Source organism: Pygocentrus nattereri, chromosome 19, assembly GCF_015220715.1.
Source record: "Pygocentrus nattereri isolate fPygNat1 chromosome 19, fPygNat1.pri, whole genome shotgun sequence".
Lineage (NCBI taxonomy): Eukaryota > Metazoa > Chordata > Actinopteri > Characiformes > Serrasalmidae > Pygocentrus > Pygocentrus nattereri.
The window spans coordinates 39142346-39161678 of NC_051229.1; positions in this window are offsets into that span (position 1 = coordinate 39142346).

Sequence of the window (19333 nt, forward strand, 5' to 3'; positions counted from 1 at the left end):
TGTAGGTATTGTGATATAAACTGAGTCCGTTCTACAGTTTCTCATTAGACTGAATGAATAACCGACTCTAAATGTAGGTATTGTGATATAAACCGAGTCCGTTCTACAGTTTCTCATTAGACTGAATGAATAACCGACTCTAAATGTAGGTATTGTGATATAAACTGAGTCCGTTCTACAGTTTCTCATTAGACTGAATGAATAACCGGCTCTAAATGTAGGTATTGTGATATAAACCGAGTCTGTTCTACAGTTTCTCATTAGACTGAATGAATAACCAACTCTAAATGTAGGTATTGTGATATAAACCGAGTCCGTTCTACAGTTTCTCATTAGGCTGAATGAATAACCGACTCTAAATGTAGGTATTGTGATATAAACCGAGTCTGTTCTACAGTTTCTCATTAGACTGAATGAATAACCGACTCTAAATGTAGGTATTGTGATATAAACCGAGTCTGTTCTACAGTTTCTCATTAGGCTGAATGAATAACCGACTCTAAATGTAGGTATTGTGATATAAACCGAGTCCGTTCTACAGTTTCTCATTAGACTGAATGAATAACCGGCTCTAAATGTAGGTATTGTGATATAAACCGAGTCCGTTCTACAGTTTCTCATTAGACTGAATGAATAACCGACTCTAAATGTAGGTATTGTGATATAAACCGAGTCCGTTCTACAGTTTCTCATTAGACTGAATGAATAACCGGCTCTAAATGTAGGTATTGTGATATAAACCGAGTCCGTTCTACAGTTTCTCATTAGACTGAATGAATAACCGACTCTAAATGTAGGTATTGTGATATAAACCGAGTCTGTTCTACAGTTTCTCATTAGACTGAATGAATAACCGACTCTAAATGTAGGTATTGTGATATAAACCGAGTCTGTTCTACAGTTTCTCATTAGACTGAATGAATAACCGACTCTAAATGTAGGTATTGTGATATAAACCGAGTCTGTTCTACAGTTTCTCATTAGACTGAATGAATAACCGGCTCTAAATGTAGGTATTGTGATATAAACCGAGTCCGTTCTACAGTTTCTCATTAGACTGAATGAATAACCGACTCTAAATGTAGGTATTGTGATATAAACCGAGTCTGTTCTACAGTTTCTCATTAGACTGAATGAATAACCGACTCTAAATGTAGGTATTGTGATATAAACCGAGTCCGTTCTACAGTTTCTCATTAGACTGAATGAATAACCGACTCTAAATGTAGGTATTGTGATATAAACCGAGTCCGTTCTACAGTTTCTCATTAGACTGAATGAATAACCGACTCTAAATGTAGGTATTGTGATATAAACCGAGTCCGTTCTACAGTTTCTCATTAGACTGAATGAATAACCGGCTCTAAATGTAGGTATTGTGATATAAACCGAGTCCGTTCTACAGTTTCTCATTAGACTGAATGAATAACCGACTCTAAATGTAGGTATTGTGATATAAACCGAGTCTGTTCTACAGTTTCTCATTAGACTGAATGAATAACCGACTCTAAATGTAGGTATTGTGATATAAACCGAGTCCGTTCTACAGTTTCTCATTAGACTGAATGAATAACCGACTCTAAATGTAGGTATTGTGATATAAACCGAGTCCGTTCTACAGTTTCTCATTAGGTTTATTGTAAGTTTTATCAGTGCTCTGAAAGGCTCATTCTCACAACAGTAACTATGACATTACAACATTAGAACATGGGTTCATATGTCCCAGACATGTTCTTCTGTATATATGTGCAATCCTTATATACATCTTATAATATGTCCAAGAAGTGTGTTTGCTTTCAGTTTTTAAAAATGAACCATCACTGCGATCAACGTGACAAGCTTCTCTCACTGAACTGCACGGTTCTCTTACATGCTTAAAAAATTGGTTCTTTAGAAGGTTTCTATAGAACTATGAACAGAACCAACCATTTACATGCTTAGATAGTTCTGCATGGTGAAATGGTTCTTCAAATTGGTGGAGAATGTGTTGTGTATGGTTCTATATGGCACCAAAAAGGGTTCTGTTACTGTTACAATATCAAGCTTGCAACAAAGGCAAAACCATTATCTGAGCTAAATAGAACCATATGTGACACATTGTCCTTCAATCCAAGGAGCCACTTCATCATGCAGAGAACCATACAAATTGTTCCGTATGGAACTCATGATTCTAAATAGGACAATTGTCTTTACTAAAGAAACATTGAAGAACCATCTTTAAGAGCGTAGGTACACAGTTTGATGATTTTCAGGTGATTTAGCTGTTTGTGAAGCTGGTCGTCAGTCCAGTTCAGGATCCGCTTTCACCTCAGTTCTCAGCTTGACCTTTAGCATCCTGCTCTGAATCAAAGATGTGAGCTTCTGGATGTTCTGATGTTCATCATTATCATCATCATCCATGCAGGGCAGCTCAGACTGCACTGCACACATAATACCGTAAACAACAAAGCACAATAAGAACCCCACATACAGATAAATCCAAGAGAACTTTACACTTCTACCTTTATATTAATCATTAGTATTAATTTTTATGTTAAGTTCCAGTCAGCCAAGCCTATCTGAGCTTCATAGCAGACTGTTATTGAAAATCCATGTTCAGCCTTCAGTTCGTGTTAGAAGATGAAGATTTCAGCAGTCGGTTTAAAAACACGCAGCTGTTACATAATGCGGCTCCTGCGGCTGAGACAGCTGTGCTGCCTGTGGGAGATGATGCAGTGTTGAACTTGCAGCTCCAGTGCTGGAGAACACAGAGCTTAAACGCTTTAATGAAATGCTGTAATGAAGGCTGTTTACTGCATTTCCTTCACAGCTCTTACTGTTAAACTTTCTTATATGATTGTATTCATTCCTGAGAGACTTACTGTCTAATATTATAACTCTTTCATAATTGCTTTAGAAATTAGCCAGTGAAATGATCTTACACTCTTAAAAACGATGGTTCTTCAAGGGTTCTTTACTAAAGAAAACGGCTCTGAAAAGGGTTCTATATGGCTCCAAAAAGCATTCTGCTATTGTTATAACCTTATGTCGTATTAATAGCAGAGCGCTTTCTGGTGCTATATAGAACCCTTTTCAATACAGTTCTGTATAGAACCCTCTACAGCACATTCTCCATCAATCTGAAGAAGCAATTCACTATGCAAAGAACCCTTTAATCATGCAAAGTGTTTTTCCAAGTTCATGGTTCTACATAGAACATTTTTCCATACCAAAGAATCCTTGAAGAAATATCTTTGTTATATTATATATTCGTATCATGAAAGTAGTGGAACCTTTATGGTGCTATGTAGAACCCTTTTCGAAAAGGTTCTAAATAGAACCATCTGCAATACATTCTCTATTAATCTGAAGAACAATTTCACAATGCAAAGAACTCTTTATTTGCACAAATTATTCTTTGTGAATTCATGGTTCTATATAGAACCCTTTTCTTTACTAAAGAGAAAAAAATTTAAGTGTGCGAATCTACACTATAAACACTTTACAGCCAAAAGTTTTCACTCCCCCATCCAAATCACTGAATTCAGGTCTTCCAGTCACTTCCATGACCGCAGGTGTATAAAGCCGAGCCCCTAGGCCTGCAGACTGCTTCTACAGACATTAGTGAAAGAATGGGTCGCTCTCAGGAGCTCAGTGAATTCCAGCGTGGTGCCGTGATCGGACGCCACCTGTGCAGCAAGTCCAGTCGGGAAATTTCCTCACTACTAAATATTCCACAGTCCACTGTCAGTGGGATTATAACAAAGTGGAAGCAATTGGGAACGACAGCAGCTCAGCCACGAAGTGGTCGGCCACGTAAAATGACAGAGCGGTCAGCGGATGCTGAGGGGCATAGAGCGCAGAGGTCACCGACTTTCTGCAGAGTCAATCACTACTGACCTCCAAACTTCATGTGGCCTTCAGATCAGCTCAAGAACAGCGTAGAGAGCTTCATGGAATGGGTTTCCATGGCCGAGCAGCTGCATCCAAGCCTTACATCACCAAGCGCAATGCAAAGCGTGGAATGCAGTGGTGTAAAGCGCCGCCACTGGACTCTAGAGCAGTGGAGACGTGTTCTCTGGAGTGACCAATCACGCTTCTCCATCTGCCAATGTGATAGACAAGTCTGGGTTGAAACGGTTATAGCTGCAAAGGGTGGGCTGACATCATATTAAACCCTCTGGATTAAGAATGGGATGTCACTCAAGTTTATAGCAGATGAGAGAACACTTTTGGAAATATAGTGTATCTAATATTTCTTATTTTGAAATGGTTGTAGGAATTTTATGATTTTTTTAAACTTTTTTTATTTACTTACTAAATTAAATCTCACCATGCTCACTTATTGCTTTTTAAATCTCCTTTTTCTTTCCAGGAATCAGTTCTGCTTCACTTCTGAAGACAAAACGTGAACCGTTAAAAAAACACTGACTGAATATAAAGAGATTAGTAATAATAAACATAATAAAATAGCTTTGAGTCAGAGTTTCTTGGTTGTGTTGTAATGTTGTAATTACTGTAACGCCTTTACAATTCTCACTGTAAAACTTTCTTATAAGATCGTCTCTGTTTCTCAGAGACTTACTGTCAAATACTATAACTCACTATTTCATACTTGCTTGTCATCACTACAATGTGTGTTGTTGCTGTGTCTCTGCTCGTCGGTCGTTATGAAGAACAGAACTTTTTTCGTCTGATTGTTTCTCACATTTCTGATTCGTTATGCTCGACTCTACACTGTGGTTCTGATGAATTCTTTCTGCTTTCAAATGACTTTTCTCATTCTAGACAGGTGTTCCCACAGCAAGATGTTCTGAAACTTCATTAGACCAGTTCTAATGGTGCTCTAAAATGGTGGAACCTGAACACAGTGTCAGCAAAATGACATGTAAGTTTCAGTCAGTCTGCAATTCAGAGCTGTGTTCATGCTTTCATTCCAAATGCTCCTATCAGGCTTTCAGACCCTGCAACATTCTTCATACGGGTTTGGGTGTGTGTGTCTGTGTGTGTCTATGTGTGTGTGTGTGTGTGTGTGTGTGTGTGTGTGTGTGTGTTGGGGGTGGGTTCTGAGATCATATGTCATGTGATCATGGAGGGGACCAATTGGCTGAGCTCTTTTGGCTCCTCATGCAGAAGAAAAACATTCCAACGGCGAGCCTGAACCTTCCAGAAACAACTGCAGTCTTTCGTTCTTTCTTTTTTTCTTTCTTTGCACTACTTTCTTCTTCTCTGTTTCTTTTATCAGTACCTGTCTGGTTCGTGCAGCACTGAAGAGCTGAGTGATGTTCACTAATATCTTCCAGGTTACATTTAAACAGAGTTGTTTTCTGCTGTAAGCAGTACAAGAAATATGTTGGGGCCCCAGACTAGCAGGGGGCCTGGTGAGTACACAGTATTTATTTATTCATATTATAAATTTAGTTGATTCTTTTTAGGTTTATAAAAATGTGGATGTTGAGCAAGTGTATTTGCCCCATAGCTTTGGAGACACACACACAGGGGGCCACAGTTTGGGGGCAAACACATTGGAGCCCATAGTTTGGCAGACAAACACACTGGGTCCCATAATGGGAACTCATAATTTAGGGGGTCCAAAGCCTGGGGGGCAAACATATTGGGGCCCACAGCTTGGGGGACAAGCACACTGGGGCCCATAGCTTTGGGGACAAACACACTGGGGCCCATAGATTTCAGGACAAACGCAATGGGGCTCTTAGCTTAGGAGCTTAGGGGACAAACACAATTGGTCCCATAGCTTGGGGGACAAGAACACTGGGATCCTTAGCTTAGGAGACAAAAATCCTGGGTCCCATAGCTTGGGGGGGCAAACACATTGGGGCTCATAGCTTGGGGGGGCAAACAAATTGGACCCCATAGCCTGGGGGGTAAACACACTGGGGCCCATAGCTTGGGGGCAAACACACTGGGGCTCATAGCCTGTGGGGCAAACACACAGGGCTCCATAGCTTGGGAGGCAAACACACTGGGGTCCATTGCTTGGGAGATAAACACTGGGGTCTGTAGCTTGGGGGGCAAACACACTGGATCCCATAGCTTTGGATGCAAACACACTGAAGCTTAAAGTTTAGGGGCAAATACACTTGAGCATATAGCTTGGGGAGTAAACACATTGGGGCCCATAGCTTGGAGGGTAAATACACTGGGGCCCATTGCTTGGAGGGTAAACACACTGGGTCCCATAGCTTGGGGGGACTACGCACTGGATCCCACTGGGGTCTGTAGCTTGGGTCCCATAGCTTGGAGGGTAAACACATTGGGGCTCATAGCTTGGGGGGAAAACAAATTGGAGCCCATAGCTTTGGGGGCAAACACACTGGATCCCATAGCTTTGGAGGCAAACACACTGGAGCTCAAAGTTTAGGGGCAAACACACTTGAGCATATAACTTGGGGGGTAAACAAACTGGGTCCCTTAGCTTAGGAGCTTAGGGGACAAACACAATGGGTCCCATAGCCTGGGGGACAAGTACACTGGGACCCTTATCTTAGGAGGCAAGCACACTGGGACCCATAGCTTGGAGGGTAAACAAACTGGGTCCCTTAGCTTAGGAGCTTAGGGGACAAACACAATGGGTCCCATAGCCTGGGGGACAAGTACACTGGGACCCTTATCTTAGGAGGCAAGCACACTGGGACCCATAGCTTGGAGGGTAAACACACTGGGTCCCATACCTTGGAGGGTAAACACACTGGGTCCCATAGCTTGGGGGGACTACGCACTGGATCCCAGAGCTTTGGAGTCAAACACACTGGGGCACATAGATTTCAGGACAAACAAACAAGCTATGGGGCTCTTAGCTTAGGAGCTTAAGGGGCAAACACACTGGTGCCCATATCTTGGAGAGCAAATACACTGGGGCCCATAGCTTTTGAGGCAAACACAGTGCAGCTCTTAGTTTAGAGGCAAACACACTGGAGCCCATAGCTTGGAGGGCAAACACACTGGATCCTATAGCTTTAGAGGCAAACACACTGGAGCTCAAAGTTTAGGGGCAAACACACTTGAGCATATAGCTTGGGGGTCAAACACATTGGGGCCCATAGCTTGGAGGTTAAACACACTGGGTCCCTTAGCTTAGGAGCTTAGCGAACAAGCACAATGGGTCCCATAGCCTGGGGGACAAGTACACTGGGACCCTTATCTTAGCAGGCAAACACACTGGGGCCCATAGCTTGGGGGCAAACACACTGGGGCTCATAGCCTGTGGGGCAAACACACAGGGCTCCATAGCTTGGGAAGCAAACACACTGGGGTCCATTGCTTGGGAGATAAACACTGGGGTCTGTAGCTTGGGGGGCAAACACGTTGGGGACCATAGCTTGGGGGTCAAACACACTGGGGCCCATAGCTTTGGGAACAAACACACTGGGGCCCATGGACTTCAGGACAAACACAATGGGGCTCTTAGCTTAGGAGCTTAGGGGACAAACACAATAGGTCTCATAGCCTGGGGGACAAGAACTCTGGGATCCTTAGCTTAGGAGACAAACATCCTGGGTCCCATAGCTTGGGGGGCAAACACACAGGGCTCCATAGCTTGGGAGGCAAACACACTGGGGTCCATTGCTTGGGAGACAAACAGTGGGGTATGTAGCTTGGGGGGCAAACACACTGGATCCCATAGCTTTGGATGCAAACACACTGGAGCTCAAAGTTTAGGGGCAAACACACTTGAGCATATAACTTGGGGGGTAAATAAATTGGGGCCCATAGCTTGGAGGGTAAACACACTGGGTCCCTTAGCTTAGGAGCTTAGGGGACAAACACAATGGGTCCCATAGCTTAGGAGGCAAACACACTGTGGCCCATAGCCTCGAGGGTAAACACAATGGGTCCCATAGCTTGGGGGGCAAACACATTGGGCCTCATAGCTTGGGGGAAAACTAATTGGAGCCCATAGCTTTGGGGGCAAACACACTGGGGCCCATAGCTTGGGGGGCAAACACACTGGATCCCATAGCTTTGGAGGCAAACACACTGGAGCTCAAAGTTTAGGGGCAAACACTCTTGAGCATATAGCTTAGGGGGCAAACACATTGGGGCCCATAGCTTGGAGGGTAAACACACTGGGTCCCTTAGCTTAGGAGCTTAGGGGACAAACACAATGGGTCCCATAGCCTGGGGGACAAGCACACTGGGACCCTTAGCCAGGGCTGGACTGGTAATCTGGCAGTGTCCCGGTGGGCCGACAGTCCTCAGGGGCCGATGCTGTCGGATTTTTTTTTCTTCCCCTTTTTTTTAAGAGACCGGGCAACAATTTAGAGGGGGTGGCCCATTGGCCCATCTTCAATATAGACAGTGGACTGAACCAGTCAGGATATTGGACGAAAGCGGCCCCACCCTCTCCCTGCGTGGTCCGCTCCCGCTACGTTCAGTGTTGCGCGCGTATGTTAGGAGAGGCAGCATGGAGAAACAGAAGCGGCGGAAAGGTGGAGCGGAGAAGTTACGTGCAAAGAAATTGAAGAGTCTCACTGTAGATGCTGCAAAATGTGTAAAAATCACAGACGTGTTCGCTGCTGTAGCCACCACGTCCTCTGTAGGTGAAGACAGCAGCAGCAGCAGCAGACAAGGAGAGGAGCAGCCAAAGATGCAGGCTTTTGAAAGGGAAGCCGAGGGACAGACTGAGCAGGAAAGCGTAGTACGTAAGCAGGTAGTAACGTTAGGATAACACAGGGACTTTGAGGTGATGGAGGTAAGGGTAGCTCTGTTACATGAGAATGATGAGCAATGGCGATTGATTAGTATCAGTATTTAGTGGTATTGCATACTTCCCAAAATCTGGCACGAAACAGCTCCCTTTCATTTCAGCTCCCTTTCACGGATCCCTCTTATTCTCTTAGGAAGCCTTTGTCTCTCAGGTTTTGTTGACTGTTCGTTTTCACAAAGTAACCAATATAAGTGTGAAAATGTATTTAGTTGTAGTTATTTTTCATTTCTGTTACTTACTTTTTTTAAGTTGCCATGATTAAAGAGATATTTGCTATTCAGTGTTTTGGATATTGACATGGTGAGAATATTATTTGTGATTGTGATATAATAATGCTAAGACTGAATCCACTGACTTTAACCAATCATTTTTGAATTAATTTTGTTTTTTCCCATGTCGCACTTCTCTGTAACCCCACATACATAAATTGCAAGTCGGTTGTGCTCTGCTAATTTTGAGGGGCCGGTCTAAACCAAAAATGCCAGGGCCATTTTTTTGTCCCAGTCCAGCCCTGCCCTTAGCTTAGGAGGCAAACACACTGGGTCCCATAGCTTGGGGGGCAAGCACACTGGATCCCATAGTTTTGGGGACAAACACACTGGGGCCCATAGCTTTGGGGACAAACACACTGGGGCCCATAGATTTCAGAACAAACACAATGGGGCTCTTAGCTTAGGAGCTTAGGGGACAAACACAATGGGTCCATTAGCTTGGGGGACAAGCACACTGGGATCCTTAGCTTAGGAGGCAAACACACTGGGTCCCATAGCTTTGGGGACAAACACACTGGGGCCCATAGATTTCAGCACAAACACATTGGGGCTCATAGCTTGGGGGGCAAACAAATTGGAACCCATAACTTGGAGGGGCAAACACATTGGGGTCCATAGTTTGGGGGCAAACACATTAGGGCCTATATCTTTGGAGGCAAACACAGAGGGGCTCTTAGTTCAGGGGTTAACACAATGGGGCCCATAGCTTGGAGGGCAACTACACTGGGGCCCATAGCTTGGGGGGCAAACATATTGGAGCCCATAGCTTGGGGGCAAATATGCTGGGGCCCATAGTGTGAGGAGGGTACAGCCACAAGACCCCTTAAAATGTTTACCCCTCATACAGACACTGACACAGTTATACAACTCCCAGAAATCCACAACTCCCCGAAAGATCTAATTTCTTCCACGTCCCTCACCAGCTCTCTTCACCAACGCATAACCCTGTTCATCACGCTCTTATTCATTATGCAGGCTATCTCCATGGTAACCACTTTCAAACAGATTCCTCACAACCTGCATTACATGGTCATTATTTATCGCTCTTCAATCTTAAAAATGTAGCGATGTTAGCGAGTGGACGGACATGCCGTAACTTGTTTTTGATTTTTTCATTAGTTTGTGACGTTGCGTGATGCTTGAGTTGGATCAGAGAGCCGCTCTGCCCAAGTTACAACAGGTGAGCCTATATTAATGTCACCATCTAAAAATGAACAGAAACATTATTTACAGTCCTGTGAAGTGAATAACATAATAACTTTCAGTTAAAAAGTTTTAAAGTGATTCTATTAGCCCTTTGGCCAATCTTGAGCATTCACCAATAATGACCAGCTTCAAAAACAGCAATGGTACTTAAGTCTGCAAAGCCAAACAGACAGCACACTCTCACATTCAGCTAAAACAAAAGGATTCCCAACACACTCTAACCCAAGGGTTATATACCAGATGTCCTGCCCTCAATTAGGGTCCAATTAGGGGCTCAATCAAGTAGGAAAGAACAAAGAATCTTTTTCGATATGTCTGCTTTAATACTGTAGTTTCCTTCTAGCTACTGTTACCTGTAAGTATATTCATAAAATATTATTAAACAGTGTGGATATCATATTAATATAAATACATTACTCCAGGGTGGATCCCTCCAGTGCCTAGAAAAAGATTCACTCGCCGGGACCCCCCCAAATAGAAAATTAGGGTGAGCGTAGATATCATTCACACACTTTTAGCCTGCAGTGTGTCTGTGTGTGAACTGTACATTCCTGTTTCAATGTAAACACAGTGGTTGTGCTCCTCAGTGCTGTTCTGATGATGAGGCAGGTCTCATTTTTTGCACTGGAGCTCATGAGATCCATGTCACACCGCTGACCTATGTACATGTTTGAGGGAGTTCAGAGATCTTTGACGTTCTTAATCTGAGGAATGTTTGGAGTGTGATGCAACATCAGCTCAGAGCTGTTTTACTCTGAAATGCCCCCTTTGCTTTTACACTCCCACCACAGTGATGAGAAAGAGAGACAGTGAGGGGGTGCATTCTGAGAAAGGGGTCTCTATTTGATCTGAAAAACAAAGTGTTATTCAGGCTGACAGACAGTGTGAAACAGAGATGTCACATAGACACACTGAAATAAATCATTAAAATGAAACAGCTTTTTCCAAAGTTCAGGTTTGTAAAAAATGAATATTGTCAATTAAGCTTCTCTAATGTGTTCACCTCATCACCATGTGTGATGTCCAGAGTTAATCATTGCCATGTGTAATGTCCCAAGTCATCATTATCATGTGTGATATCCTGAGTCCATCATCATTATCATGCGAGATGTCCCAAGTCTATCAGCATAAACATGCATGATGTCCGGAGTACAATATCATTATCATGTGTGATGTCCCAAGTCCATCATCGTTCTCATGTGTGATGTCATGGGTCCATCAACATTATCATGCGTGATGTCCTGAGTCCATCATCATTGTCATGCATGATGTCCTGAGTACATCATAATTATCATGTGTGATGTCCCAAGTCCATCATTGTAATCATGTGTGATGTCCTGAGAACATGATCATTATCATATGTGCTGTCATGAGTCCATCATCATTATCATGTATGATGTCCTGAGTCCATCATCATTATCACGTGTGATGTCCCCCAAGCCCATCATCATCATCATGCGTGTTGCCCTGAGTCCATCATCATTATCATGCATGATGTCATGAGTCGATCATCATTATCATGTGTAATGTCTCAAGTCCATCATCGTTATCATGTGTGATGTTGTGAGTTCATCGTCATTATCATGGGTGATGTTGTGAGTCCATCATCATCATCATGCGTGATGTCCCAAATCCATCATCATTATCATGCCTGATGTCGTGAGTCCATCATCATTATTGTGTGTGATGTCATGTGTCCATCATCATTATCATGCTTGAAGTTGTGAGTCCATCATCATTATCATGTATGATGTCCCAAGCCGACCATCATCATGTGTGATGTCCTGAGTCCATCATCGTTTGTCATGCATGATGTCGTGAGTCTATTATCATTATCATGTGTGTTGTCGTGAGTCCATCATCATTATCATGTGTAATGTCCCAAGCCCACCATCATCATGTGTGATGTCCTGAGTCCATCATCATTGTCATGTGTGATGTCCCAAATCCATCACCATTATCATGCCTGATGTCATGAGTCCATCATCATTATCTTACGTGAAGTTGTGAGTCCATCATCATTATCATGTGTGATGTCCTGAGTCAACCATCATTGTCATGCATGATGTCGTGAGTCTATTATCATTATCATGTGTGATGTCATGAGTCCATCATCATTATCATGCGTGATGTCATGAGTCCATCATCATTATCATGTGTGATGTTATGAATCCATCATCATTATCATGTGTGATGTCCCAAGCCCACCATCATGTGTGATGTCATGAGTCCATCATCATTATCATGCGTGAAGTTGTGAGTCCATCATCATTTATCATGTATGATGTCCCAAGCCCACCATCATCATGCGTGATGTCCTGAGTCCATCATCATTGTCATTCATGATATCGTGAGTCTATCATCATTATCATGCCTGATGTCGTGAGTCCATCATCATTATCATGCGTGAAGTTGTGAGTCCATCATCATTATCATGTGTGATGTCCTGAGTCCATCATCATTATCATGTGTGATGTCCTGAGTCCATCATCATTATCATGTGTGATGTCCTGAGTCCATCATCATTATCATATGTGACGTCCCGAGTCCATCATCATTATCATGTGTGACGTCCCAAGTCCATCATCATTATCATGTGTGATGTCCTGAGTCCATCATCATTATCATATGTGACGTCCCGAGTCCATCATCATTATCATGTGTGACGTCCCAAGTCCATCATCATTATCATGTGTGATGTTTTGAGACCATCATCATTATCATGCGTGATGTCATGAGTCCATCATCATTATCATCCGTGATGTCCTGAGTCCATCATCATTATCATGTGTGATGTCTTGAGTACATCATCATTATCATGCGTTATTTCCTGATGATAAATGTGTGAATAAAAGCTCCCAGGAAGTGTCCTTCTTTACTTTGCGGTCTAATTTTATGGTACAGACATTCACAGATGACATTACTATGGGAACACGAGAACAAAAGCATGTTGCATTGGAAACTTAAAATGAAAATAAATATCCATGTTACATTTTTCCCAGTGTTACTTTGTATTGTGCTCTCTTCGGAGCATTTATGATGTTATGGTGTTTCCTTAAAGCTGGTTTGGGAAGCAATAAAGTCTTATATTGTCTGTGTGTGTATGTGTGTGTGTGTGTGTATGTATGTGTGTGTGTGTGTGCGGATGTATGCACACGTGTCTGTGTGTATGTATTGTGTGTGTGTTGAGGTGGGTTGGTGGGGGAGTGTGGGGGTGTAAGCACACAATAGAAGGATGTATGTGTTATTTTATGAGAGGTTGAACGGCCTCCTGATTCAGATACTCAGCTCTGATGAGTGACAGCACTGAGAACTACCGTCACAAAAACATTCTGGATCACACTGACGTGAAAGGTCAAGTTCAGTTCTAACAGCAATTCTAATAGTAATTCTAATACTAATACAAATACTAACAACAGACAACGTGTAGTGGGTAGAAGTGCCACGCAAGAACGTTCTCTTTGTCAGATACTAGAGTTACTGTGGAGCTTCGGTACAAAATACTAACCAGTCATCACTCAATAGTGGTAGCATTCTATTTTCCAGTATTCTGTTTTCCAAAATTATGGGAAGTTTTTGCACAAATAATTAGAAACAAGATGCGATTTTTATGTTTAACTGTTTAGTTCCACTCAACTCCATCCATCAAGCGCCCTCTAGTCTCTGTTTATTTTTTTGTTACTAGATTGTAAGAAACAGTGTTCCCCATAAACTGGATTTACTAATAATAACACCTATTCTAACACTAAAACTACTATTAATATTAATACTAACATTAAAACTAAAACTGAAACTAATGCTAATTCCTAACAGTACACAGAAGTGGACAGTAACTAAGTAAATGTAATTAGTTTCTGTACTTAAGTAGTTTTTTCATGTATCTGTACTGAAGTTTCTCCGTTCTGGACTTTTTCCTTTCACTCCACTACATTTCAGAGTCTAATATCCGACTTTTTCCTCCTACATTTTGAGAAATCTGTCGTTCCTTTTGGTTTCTGTGTGTATAAAAACGTAACATGTCAAAACGAAAGAAGCGCAAAGCCAGAGCACCAATCAGGGCCCAGCGGTCACTTTGTTTAGAGCTGGTTTTGACCTGTCGGTCATACCGACCCAGTGCAGCACGCGGTTCAACGTCAGCGCAGCGGCGTAAAACTTTGGGAGAGTCTGTTCAACATAAATGATGAACTAACCTAACTTTGTGTAAATAGAGCTCAATATAGAAATATGTCCACATATGCAGTCGAGACTGACGCGGCTTTTTTCTGAATTTCTACAAACACCATTTCATTTTATAGTAAATGAGTTTGGGCTGCTTTATGTTTATGAACAGACGCCTACAGATCAACATAGTAAAGGAGCTCATCTGTGATCCTGAGTTTAAAGCCAGTTTTTATTCAACTTAAACTTGGAACTAAGTTGTAAATAAATCATAACTTTTTACAAACAATCAAAGTTTCAGTTTATTTCAGAGCCACTCGGTTCTACCTAATGGAAATTGTTTGCCTTCAGTGTTTTGAGCTTATGATAATTTTAACAGACTAATTAATGACATTCTATCAAAAGACTGGTTTACCAAGAGAGACACTGGTGTATTTTCACCTAAAATGAGTTAATGAAGCATCTTATTACAAAAATGATAACAGGACATTACAGTCATAATTACTCTTTTAGTACTTTTACTTTATACTTAAGTACATTTGAAGGCAAATACTTTTATACTTTTACTCCAGTGGAGGTCTAAAGGGAGGAACTTCTACTTTTACTGGAGGAATATTTTACTTTAGGTGTCTCTACTTTAACTCAAGTACATGATTTGTGTACTTCGTCCACCTGTGGCACTACTAATACTAATATTAATACTAATACCAATGCTAAAGCTAATACTGTAAAAAGCACCTTGTAATCTTACCTTGTACTATAGTTAAATGTGTAAAATTCGTGCTATTATTATAATTATTATATACACTCACCAGCCACTTTATTAGGTACACCTTGCTAGTAAAAGGTTGGACCCCCTTTTGCCTTCAGAACTGCTTTAATTCTTCATGTCAGACTTTCAACAAGGTGTTGGAAACGTTCCTCAGAGATTCTGGTTGGTTATTTGAGTTCCTGCTGTCTTTCTATCATCTAGAACCAGTCTGCCCATTCTCCTCTGACCTCTCACATCAACAAGGCATTTTCGTCCACACAACTGACCGCTCACTGGACGTTTCCTCTTTTTCGGACCGTTCTCTGTAAACCCTAGAGATGGTTGTGTGTGAAAATCCCAGCAGATCAGCAGTTTCTGAAATACTCAGACCAGCCCGTCTGGCACCAACAACCACGCCACGTTCAAAGCCCCTTAAATCCCCTTTCTTCCCCGTTCTGATGCTCGGTCTGCACTTCAGCAAGTCGTCTTGATCACCTCTACACGCCTAAATGCAGTGAGCTGCGGCCGTGTGATTGACTGATTAGCTATTTGTGTTAACAAGCACCTAATGAAGTGGCAAGTGAGTGTATAATTATAATGCTAATAAATAAAATAAATAATTTTAATACTAACAAAAATATTAATACAAAACCTAAAACTTATACCAAAACTAATACTCTAATACTAATGCTTAGTGGTACACAGTACACAAATGCAGTACTGCTAATGGTATTATTATTTCACCAAATGTACACATGCTCTTTAAATGTAAATCTAAAAAAAAATCCTCTTTTGTGTTCACTTAGTAAACAGGTCAAATTTCACTACGATTTCTCTGATTTAAAGATACACCACGCAGTTTCATAATTACAGTTGCTAAGCTATGATATGACACACAGTATTTAGGGGAAGGATTTAGGGGAAAGTGAGGTATGACTGGTTAGATTTATTTGTGAAAGTACATCACATTCTTTTTGTATTTTAGACTAAATCTAGTTTTTACTTCACAGTATTTTAAAATGTAAGGTATGTTACTTTGAACCATGGAATGAAAGTAAAAAATGGAAATACTTTAATGTCAGTTCTTGTGATGAACTTTTAAATAATTTTGGATTTCATGTAACTATACAACATCAGAGTTTACTGAAGATCTTTTATGGAAAAATAGCTACATCACTTTTTTTTGGGAGATTAGTTTTGGGAGATTTTGTACTGAACTTACTAAAGGAATATTGTTGTTATGTAGCGCAAATAAAATTCTAAATAATCACACATTTAAATTGTGAAATTAACTTACTTGAATCTCATGTTTTAGAAGCTTCAGCTGACTGATGTTCAGTGTAGGTGAGGTGTCAAAGTGCAGAACAGCACAGGGTTTTTTCCGACCGTCGTCTCTGCTTAATGTCCATAAAACTTGCCCTGTATTGCTTCAGCCTTAATGAGCATTCACTAGTATTCAGATGCTTATTGGCATAATCCATGGTGGAAGAGGATCATTGCTCACATATCAAAACCTGTGTGAATGTTTCAGGATGAAACAAATGACTTTGTGTTACACTGACACACATTAAAGGTCCTATTTTCCTTTCTCAGATGTATGTTTAGCTCCAGCAGTATCTGGTTCTACATGCTGCTCTCTGAGTTTCTGCTGGGCGTTTTCAGGGTTGTAAGTTATATTTTCACATTTTGCCGGTTTGCCATGGGTCACATAACCGACCACATGACTTGTCACAACATCGGAACAGGAACCCACATTGTCGTTCTGACAACTGCAGGAAGGAAAGGCCTTTTCCAACCTTGTGGACCACCACAGCGAGGTTACCATCATCACTGTAACGATTCCACTAACAAACGAAGAGCTGCAACATTACTTCTGTGCTTTAGAGGAACATCTTACTTCATCAGTGAGGAACCCTCAGGGTCTTCTAGGGGTTGAAAGAAGGTCTAATAATTTCTGTGAAGCAAAAAAAACTACATTATAGTTCATTTTTATCTCAAAGTCTCAACACTTAAACTCTGAGGGTTGTAGTCATGCTCTTATTTCACTGCTTCTGGTTGGAAACAAAGAGGTAAATTCTTGAAACACCCAACAGAAAATGATCCAATCAGCCGAGCAAACTCTCCTATTGGTTAGGATTTCAGGAGCTGAACTGAAGGCTAGCTCGAATAGTCACAGTACACCGCTGCACCTTCATCACCTTCATCAGCACATTTCTGGGTACCAAGCTCCTTCCTTTAGAATGTTTAACCCGGATCTCATGAAAGTGTAAACATTTTATATGACATTACACACCTGGAGGATCCCACTCTATATATATATATAACACAATAAACACGATACACTCAATAAACATGATACATACAATAAAACGATATACACAATAAACATGACAAACGCAATAAACACGATACACTCAATAAACATGATAAATACAATAAAACTATAGAGTTTTAATGTAAGGGGGAGCGAGGAGGCGGACGCATACGCTGAGATAAGCGAGATTTATTACGGGCAAATCCAGGGTCGTAGTCAGAACAGTCCAGGGTCAATGAGCCGACACGGACAGATCGAGGGTAAGACATGACCAGAATCAACACAAACGAAGACCAGGTACAAAGACACGATACAAAGGTACAAAGATACAGATACAAAAGGTACAAAGACTGGCCAACGCAAAGGGCAAACACAGGGCTTAAATACATGGAACAATGAGGGACAGGTGAAAACAATCAGGGGCGGAGTTACAAACCAAAACAAGAACACATGGACAGGACTGGGAGGAGCCAACCGTGACATTTAACAAGAATGTAAACCCCCCCGGTGAGCAAGCCAGGGGCAACAGTGGCAAGGAGAGCCTCCCTGAGAACTGAGGAAGAAACCTTGGGAGGAACCAGGCTCACCGTGGGGGACCCGTCCTCCTCTGGTCAGACTACCTACAGAGTTATTATACTACTAATATTAATAGCAGTAGTATTAGTAGTAGGAATAGCTGGGAGTCCATGAGAACATCAGTGTAGGGTGGGCAGCTCGTCCAAGGCAGGTGTTGGTAGCTGGGTCGTGGGCAGCTGGTCTGCAGTGGGTAGCAGGAGGGCTCGACAGTCAGTTGTCCTTCAGTTTCCGGCTGGACATGTGGGTGATTGTATACTCGGAAAAAAGGCAGGGAGAGGGAATTAGTTTTATTCTGTCTGTTTGTACATAAACAGGGAATGTGAACATTTCCAGAGTGTGGCTAACGACTCCGGCAGATCTGACTATGACAGCTTAACTAACAGGAGAGAACCAGAAGGACACACAGACACGGCAGCACTCTGAGACAGTCTGGCATCCCTCCGCTCCACCGTCCACAAACCTGAGTGACCGCGTGCGAGCAGCGGGACGACAGCACCAGCGTCTCAGTTTACTATAATTCCCTGTGTCCATGGACCCCTGGATCTGCTGCCTTTATCTAGGGGGAACATTAGCTACCAAAAGCTAAACTGAACAAGTGAGTTTTCAGCCTAGTCTTAAAGATTGAGACTGTGTCTGAGTCCCGAACAGTTTCTGGAAGATCATTCCAGAGTTTGGGGGCTTTATAAGGAAAAGCTCTTCCCCCAGCTGCAGCCTTAGGAATTCTGGGAACTATTAATAAGCCAGCGCTCTGTGATCTGAGTAGTCGTGATGGCTCATAATGGGAAATAAGGTCTTGCAGGTACTCAGGAGCGAGACCATGTAGGGCTTTATAAGTCAATAAAAGGATTTTATAATCAATACGGAATTTAATAGGCAGCCAATGAAGTGATGATAGCACTGGACTGATATGATCAGATGTTCTAGTTTTAGTGAGGACCCTGGCTGCGGCGTTTTGGACTAGTTGGAGTTTGTTTAAATTCCTGCTCGTGCATCCTGACAGTAGCGCGTTACAGTAGTCCAGCCTGGAAGTAATAAAGGCGTGTACTAGTGTTTCTGCATCACGCAGGGACAGGGCATTTCTGATCTTGGCGATGTTGTGAAGATGTAGAAAAGCTGTCCTAGTGATGCCGCCTGTGTTTTGATCGAATGATAAATCTGAATCAATTATGACGCCGAGATTTTTAGCTGCTGATCCAGGTGTGGCTGGAAAGTCGGCGAGATTTAAGATTAAATACTTCTTAAATACAATACTTCTTGCCACGTTTGAAGCCAGAAGGAGAACCTCTGTTTTGTTACTGTTTAGTAGGAGGAAGTTCCGTAACATCCATCTGGATCCAGCCCAGACTAAG